The sequence below is a fragment of the Schistocerca cancellata genome, chromosome 3 (genome assembly GCF_023864275.1).
Source record: "Schistocerca cancellata isolate TAMUIC-IGC-003103 chromosome 3, iqSchCanc2.1, whole genome shotgun sequence".
NCBI lineage: Eukaryota > Metazoa > Arthropoda > Insecta > Orthoptera > Acrididae > Schistocerca > Schistocerca cancellata.
This window is the reverse complement of record NC_064628.1, coordinates 884,970,671-884,978,702: the sequence shown is the minus strand read 5'-3', so window position 1 is coordinate 884,978,702 and position 8,032 is coordinate 884,970,671.

The window sequence follows — 8,032 nt, the reverse complement described above, 5'->3', positions numbered from 1 at the left end:
CATTGGCTTTTCCCGCTCCTTTCGCGAATGGAGCGTGAAAGAATGAGTCTTTCAGCAGCTATGTGCGAACCGTTACTTCGGCGATTTTATCTTCACTATATCTAGAGGATAGATACGTGGCGGCTGAACTGTATTCTACGTTTACATCTACACGCATATTCCGCAAGCCACCGTATAGTGCGTGACAGAGGGTACCTCGTACCGCTACCAGTTATTTCCTTTGCTGTTTCTCTCGCAAATAGAGGAAGGGAGAAACAACTGTATATAATCCTCCGTACGAGACCTAATTTATATTGTGTTACTTATGCGAAATGTACGTCGGTGGCAGTAGAATCGTTCTGCAGTCAGCTTCAAATGCCCGTCTCTGAATTTACCCAAAAGTGTTTCGCGAAAAGAGCGTTGTCTTCCCTCCAGGAATTTCCACCCGATTTCCCGAAGTACCTCTGTTGTGGGTTGGCAGGAGAGCCAACACCGGGTACTAGAGGAAGCCGAAAGGCACGCGTTTTAGCTCACGCAGGCTGGCGTGAGGTCTGGAACAGGACAAGGAAATTAGACTTTAGAAAAACGGACGTAGCTGGTGGAATACTTAACTTTAATCTACAAATGATGAGCGTCGCTCTTGGCGGTAAATGATTACAGTATCAACAGTAACTGGTAATGGCGCCTTGCTAGGTCGTAGGAAATGATGTAGCTGAAGGCTATGCTAACTATCGTCTCGGCAAATGAGAGCGTATTTTGTCAGTGAACCATCGCTAGCAAAGTCGGTTGTACAACTGGGGCGAGTGCTAGTAAGTCTCTCTAGACCTGCCGTGTGGCGGCGCTCGGTCTGCAATCACTGATAGTGGCGAAACGCGGGTCCGACGTATGCTAACGGACCGCGGCCGATTTAAAGGCTACCACCTAGCACGTGTGGTGTCTGGCGGTGACACCACAACCTCCGTAATGCTGGCATGTTGAACGAACCTACACGTAACAAATCTACCAGCCAGCATTTGAACTGCTTTTACGTCTTCCTTCAATCCCACCTGGTGAGGAGCCCAACACCCGATCAGAAGTCAATAATGGGTCGCACTAATGTTCTGTAGGCGGTCTTCTTTACAGATGAACCACACGTTTCTAAAATTCTTCGAATAAACCGAAATCGACCACACCCGTGATTTCCCTCCAGATCGCTTGAGTCAAACTCAGGGATGATTCCTTTGAAAAGGATACGGTAGATTTCCTTAACCAGTCCTCCCCCACCCGAGTTTTCTCTCCATCTCTAATGAACTCGTCATCCATTTTTATTTCTCGCTGCGCCATTTCTAAGTACTCCTATGAAGCTGCAACGTCCCTATTCTCAGACTTCACCGCCTTAGCCGCTGGTTTAATTCTTTCTTGTGAAAGGCCACGATTATGTTTCTAAGACCTAATGCTACACCTTGTCCGTTAATTTCTTGTTGTTCTTGTTGTGGTCTTCAGTCCGAAGACTGTTTTGATGCAGCTCTCCATGCTACTCTATCCTGTTCGAGCCTCTTCATCTCCTAATAACTGTAGAAACCTACATCTTTCCGAATCTGCTTATTGAATTCATCTCTTGGTCTCCCTCTACGATTCTTACTCCCAACACTTCCATCCAGTACTAAATTGATGATCCTCTGATGTCTTCTATCAACTTATCCCTTCTTACAGTCAAGTTGTGCCACAAATTCCTCATCTCCCTAATTCTATTCAGTACTTGCCATTAGTTATTTGATCAACCCATCTGATCTTCAGTATGTTTCTGTAGCATCACATTTCTAAAGCTTCTGTTCTCTTTTTATCTTAACCGTTTATCGTCCATGTTTCACTACCATGCATGGCAAAACTCTATACAAATGCCTTCAGAAAAGGCTCCCTAACACATAAATCTATATTCGATGTAAACAAATCTCTCTTCTTCAGAAACGGTTTTCTTGCCATTGCCAGTCTACATTTTATATGCTTTCTACTTCGCCCATCATCACTTATTTTGCTCCCCTAACAGCAAAACTACTACGTTAAGTATCTCGTTTCCTAATGAATTCCCTTAGCATCCTCTGTTTTAATTTCACTACGTTTCATTATCCTTGTTCTGCTTTTGTTGGTGTTCACCTTATATTTCCCTTTCAAGACACTGTCCACCCCGTTCAACTGCTCTCCCATGTCCTCTGTCAGAATTATTGTGTCAACGACAAACTCTGAAGATTTTATTTCTTCTCCCTGAACTTTAATCCCTACCCGAAATTTTTCTTTTGTTTCTTTTACTGCTTGTTCCATGTACATATTTAATAACGTCGCGGATAGGCTAGAACCCTGTCTAACGCCGTTTTTAACCATCAGTAGAGCTGCAGACCCTCAGTAAAAATTACGACTGTAGTTTCCCCTTGCTTTCAGCCGTTTGCAGCGCCAGGGCAGCAAGGTCGTTTTTGTTGACGTTACAAGGCCAGATCAGTCAGTCATCCAGACTGTTGCCCCTGCAACTACTGAAAAGGCTGCCGCTCCTCTTCAGGAAGCCGGCCGGAGTGGCGGAGCGGTTCTAGGCGCCAGTCTGGAACCGCGCGACTGATATGGTCGCAGGTTCGAATTCTGCCTCGGGCATGGATGTGTGTGATGACCTTACGTTAGTTAGGTTTAAGTAGTTCTATGTTCTAGAGGACTGATGACCTCAGAAGTTAAGTCCCATAGTGCTCAGAGCCATTTGAACCTCTTCAGGAACCACACGTTTGTCTGACCTCTCAACAGATACCCCTCCGCTGTGGTTGTACTTACAGTACGGCTATCTGTATTGCTTACATTTCTTACTCTTTCTAATTATGTTTGTCAGTGCCTTAAGGAACATCAATGAACCTGTTTTTAACACCTTAACATCACTATGATTTCCTTAACACTCTTTCATTATTTTAACACAGCAAAAAGCTTTCTTTTGACTGACTGATTTTACTAATTTGTCTACTTTTCCTTCCTCTTTAAATATTTTCCCATTTGTCCCTTTTTTTAATTTCCATAGGCACCTTATCCTCGGGGTATTGCTCTGTTCGTAACTGTCTAGTGAGTCTATGGTACACATAAATAAAAACTGAAATGTCCATGAACACGTCATAAGATAAAAAGGAAAGATTCACATCCAGTCAGTAAGGACATTGCATGGGGGCTTAATTATTTTTATATTTGAAAATAATTTTTAATTTTGGTGGCTGTATGTCCGATTACGGAAGTCTCGTAAACGGATGGCCCTGACTAGTTTTAGTACGCAATCTGACTGCTTAGAATGACAACAAACAATGAAAGAAAATTTTCGTTAACACAGTTAATTAATTAAGTCCCCAGTAACTATAAAATCTACGAAGCCAACAAGCACAAGTGTAGCTGTTCTGTATGTGGTAGTATGACGCAACGCACATCTGGCACGGTTCTTCTTCAACAAGACAAGAATTTTTAAATACCAATTATACTGACGTGATAAAAGAAAATTAGAAATACTATAATTGCGCAAGAAAACCAGAATTACACTCTAATACAAGAACACAAGCCAGATGCTTTGTTACTGAACCTGTAATGATGCATTATTAGAGACACAGAAATAATAAAAGAACATAGTGTTTTGTTACCTTCATATATATTGACGAAATGCACTCTGATCATTACAATATCTCCATTAGAATAACATCTGCTATCTCTCCCATCAAATAGCTGCATAAAACATGGAACAAACACTCCCTACTACCACATCTCCACAACTCTCCACTACATCTGAACAAGAACCGCCTGCCACAACTTCTCAAGAATCACTGCCAGTGGAGGCGGCGGAACAATACTCTCTGGCGCGATCTCTGGTGCTGTGGCTCAGTGTAGCCACCTTTCATATGCCCTTCCTCCATGGGCTAGAATTTGATGGTATTTTTGCCAGCATTTGTGGTGAAAATACCACCAAATTCGTCAAGAAAAATACAGACAAAAATAAAAGATAATATTAATACGTAAATATCATATAACTAGATAAAATTTTGGCTTTGCACTGACCTTACAATAGCCTAATATATAAAATACAGTAAGGAATACAAATTCTTTCATACATATGACTTAACATAATAGTTTACACAAATATCATGTGGTTAAACAATTCAATCGATAGTGTCAGCAATGACGAATATGTGCAGGTAAGAGTCTCATAACTTTTCACAAACAGTAATAGACAAAAAATCAGTTTATACAAATATTCACATAAAATGCTTTCACAACAAGTAGTTGACAGTTCCAGCAGTAGCACCCAGCAATGTTGAATAGGTGCTACAGCAACAAGTGACATCATCTCAGTAGAAGCAGTCCATCAGTGGCACCCAGCGTTGTGGAATAGGTGCAGACACCAACAGGTGACATCATTTCAGCAGAGCAGTTCATCAGTGGCACCCAGCATTGTGGAACAGGTGCAGACACCATCAGGTGACATCATTTCAGTAGAAGCAGTCCATCAGTGGCACCCAGCATTGTGGAACAGGTGCAGACAGCATCAAGTGACATCATTTCAGTAGAAGCAGTCCATCAGTGGCACCCAGCATTGTGGAACAGGTGCAGACAGCATCAGGTGACATCATTTCAGTAGAAGCAGTCCATCAGTGGCACCCAGCAATGTTGGGTAGGTGCAGACAGCAGTCCATAATATTCACTATCACTAATCACACTGTTCATCAGAGTTTATAAGCAGAAAGTAAACATGTCCTATTGGCACCAATCATGTAGAAAAAGTACAAGTAACAGTCCATAATATTCACTATCACTGATCACACTGTTCATCAGCGTTTATTAGCAGAAATTAAACATGTCCTAGTGGCACCAACCATGTAGAAAAAGTACAAGTAACAGTCCATAATATTCACTATAACTGATCACACTGTTCATCAGAGTTTATAAGCAGAAGGTAAACATGTCCTATTGGCACCAATCATGTAGAAAAAGTACAAGTAACAGACCATAATATTCACTATCACTAATCATCGACGCGCAGGTCGCCGAAGTGGCGTCAAATTGAAAGACCTGCACCAGGCGAACGGTCTACCCGCGGGAGGCCCTAGCCACACGACATTTCCATTTTATAATCACTAATCACACTGTTCATCAGCAGAAATTAATCATTTCTAACTGTCACACATCAATGTTGAACAAGTGCAGGTAACAGTTCATAATATTCACCATCACTAATCAGACAGTTCATCAGCAGAAATTAATCATTTCTAACTGTCACACATCAATGTTGAACAAGTGCAGGTAACAGTTCATAATATTCACCATCACTAATTAGACAGTTCAGGCATGAACAATAGTTTGAATACACATACAAATGCTTTTACACTAAACATACAAATCATAACAAACACACAAATGATGTCAGATAATTGTCATATTAACTATTACAAATACACAAATACCAGTAAACCTATAGTATTTATGGGTGTCAGTGCAAGCCACTACAAACAAATAAAATAATATTTAGGAGATAGGTGGGTAGGATTAGGAAAGGAAAACACACAAAACACACTCACTCATCTTTCATCCACATTGAGTGCTACTGTGTGATTGAATAGTGTTAGCTGTGTAAATGCAATTCTGTCAAAGGTTTGATGTTCGACATGTATATCAAGTAGTAGTGGCAGCAATGTATAAAAGTCAATAATAGTTAGTCAACGTCATAGTCATCATGTCAAGACCAATGTTTGCCAAGCCAAATAAAAATGTACGGTTGCTGAACAACTGTCAGTGAGCCAAGATATGCAATTACTTCCTCACTCCAAAAAAAAAAAAAAATATATGTACTGCTTAGTGATTTAACAAAGTGTGTGTAGACAATCTTCCTTCCACTTTAGTGTTCCAGTCTGCTATCTTCATCCTCCTTGTTCCATATAGACCAACAAAAAAAATATGCACCTCACTTAATTTACCTCTTATCCACCAAAACTCCAATAATCATCAGCATCACATAATCTCAATACTTCAATAACACCTCTTACGTCGATACATATAAATCTTATCATCAATATCATTTACCTTACCTCTTGTCCACAAAAACTCCAATAATCATCAACTTCACATAATCTCAATAATACCTCAATAATACCTCTTCAATACGTCGATACATATAAACCTTATTACCAATATCATTTCACTTCCATAACACTCTTTCCTCTAGTCAGTCTCCTCGAACAAGTACAGATAAAATCCTAATGCAAACCTCATCATCCCATACAATCCGAAGACACACTGTCAACACACAACCTCTGTGTAATCCATCTGAGCCAAATCTTCTACTCATTATGAATTATAAACAAAAGAAATGCATACATGACCTCTAACAGACCCAGTTCGAATAACTCTCAGTAATTAAGTACAATTACGGAGTGAATGATCATAATATTTCACAGTGTGTACACCACTTCAAGAATTATGGCAAACAGAAGCAAACATGTGGAGTATTTCTTGTGTCAAGTGTCACTTCCTATTTCAATTGCTCACGAAAAATGCTGTGTAATAACTGTCAATGGTCTAAACCTAGTTTTGGTATGTCATGTCGTTAGCTTCCTTCCTATTAGCATAAATTTATACAGCTTCCATAAAACCTCCAGCTCATGTGACTTCTATGACGTTTCTTGTTTCAATTGCTCACGAAAAATGCAGTGTAATAACTGTGATGGTATGTCATGTCGTTAGCTTCCTTCCTAGTAACATAAATTTATACAGCTTCCATAAAACCTCAGCTCATGTGACTTCTATGAAGTTTCTTGTACTAATGTCGTTCGTCGAATTATAGCAGTTCATTTTCTTATCTTAAAAATATAAGGCACTGAGCGTAAGCAAAACAAGCAATAGCGAGTAAATATACCAGTAGAGAACAGAATGTCAACAAGTGGATGCAGCACAATTCCTACAACGAGGCTCTGCCAAGCGAACAATCTGTAACTAATACCATAGTGTAACCTAAACTCTATGTTCGTACACTGTACATCAGCATTGCTATATACAAAATTAAAGAGTAGTTGTGACGACAAACAGAAATGTATAAATATGCAATCCATACGCATAGCAGTAAACATATACCTTACGTAATAAACAGGTCATTAGCACCATATCAGCATAAGCAAATAAATGTTCATATGTCATCTTAATAAGTAAACATAAAGGCGCAAGCAGATAAATCACAAAGTATATCTTACATACATAACCATATCAGCACAATTTATCAGGTGACAATTATAATTTAAATAAATAAGCACAGCAGGCACACAATTAAAAAAATATGACATCAGTGAAAAAGCAGTGCAGCCAAGCGATGCATAATATACACAAGTTACAACCCAGTTCATTAATAATCATTGTCAAAATCAGTTAACGTACGCAAGCACGTCGCTTCACAAGTAAATTCATAGCACATGAAATTAGCACAAAGTATGAATCACATAATCGCGAGCAGCAAATCACGTCTAAAGTACGTACCTAAGTGGAAATATGTTACCTGAAAAATAAACTCAATTAATAGTTACCTTTTTTAATTTATTAGTTTCTTCTTGGAAATTACATTCTTTCTGAAATTTTCTCGATAGCAAGTCCTTTTAACGTCGGACACGCACAGAATTTACCTGAAGTTCTTAAATATTTTATAGAACCGTATCCTGAAAAATACTGAATGTTAATAACAGAATTCATCAAGTCACTATAGCTTTATACTGAATTTAATCGAAGAAATTAAACACTGTGTAATTGTTTACGGCTGTCAGTGCATTCGCACTGAGCGCTCGATCAGCTGTAGGCGCATGACGTAGGAAGTAATTGTTTTCGGTCAACGACTGCCTTGTGCGGCGCGCAGACTTGACTGTTGCTTTGAGTATATGCCGCCGCCAAAACACAGCGCGGTATCCTTGTATTCTCTGCATGTTTACGTAAACTGTTGGTTTCTCGAAAGTATGTCATTCCACAAAAATTTTAACGTTTGATATATGATGTATTCCCTTAGAGCGTCGTGATTTAAGAGTTTCTACTTCAACAG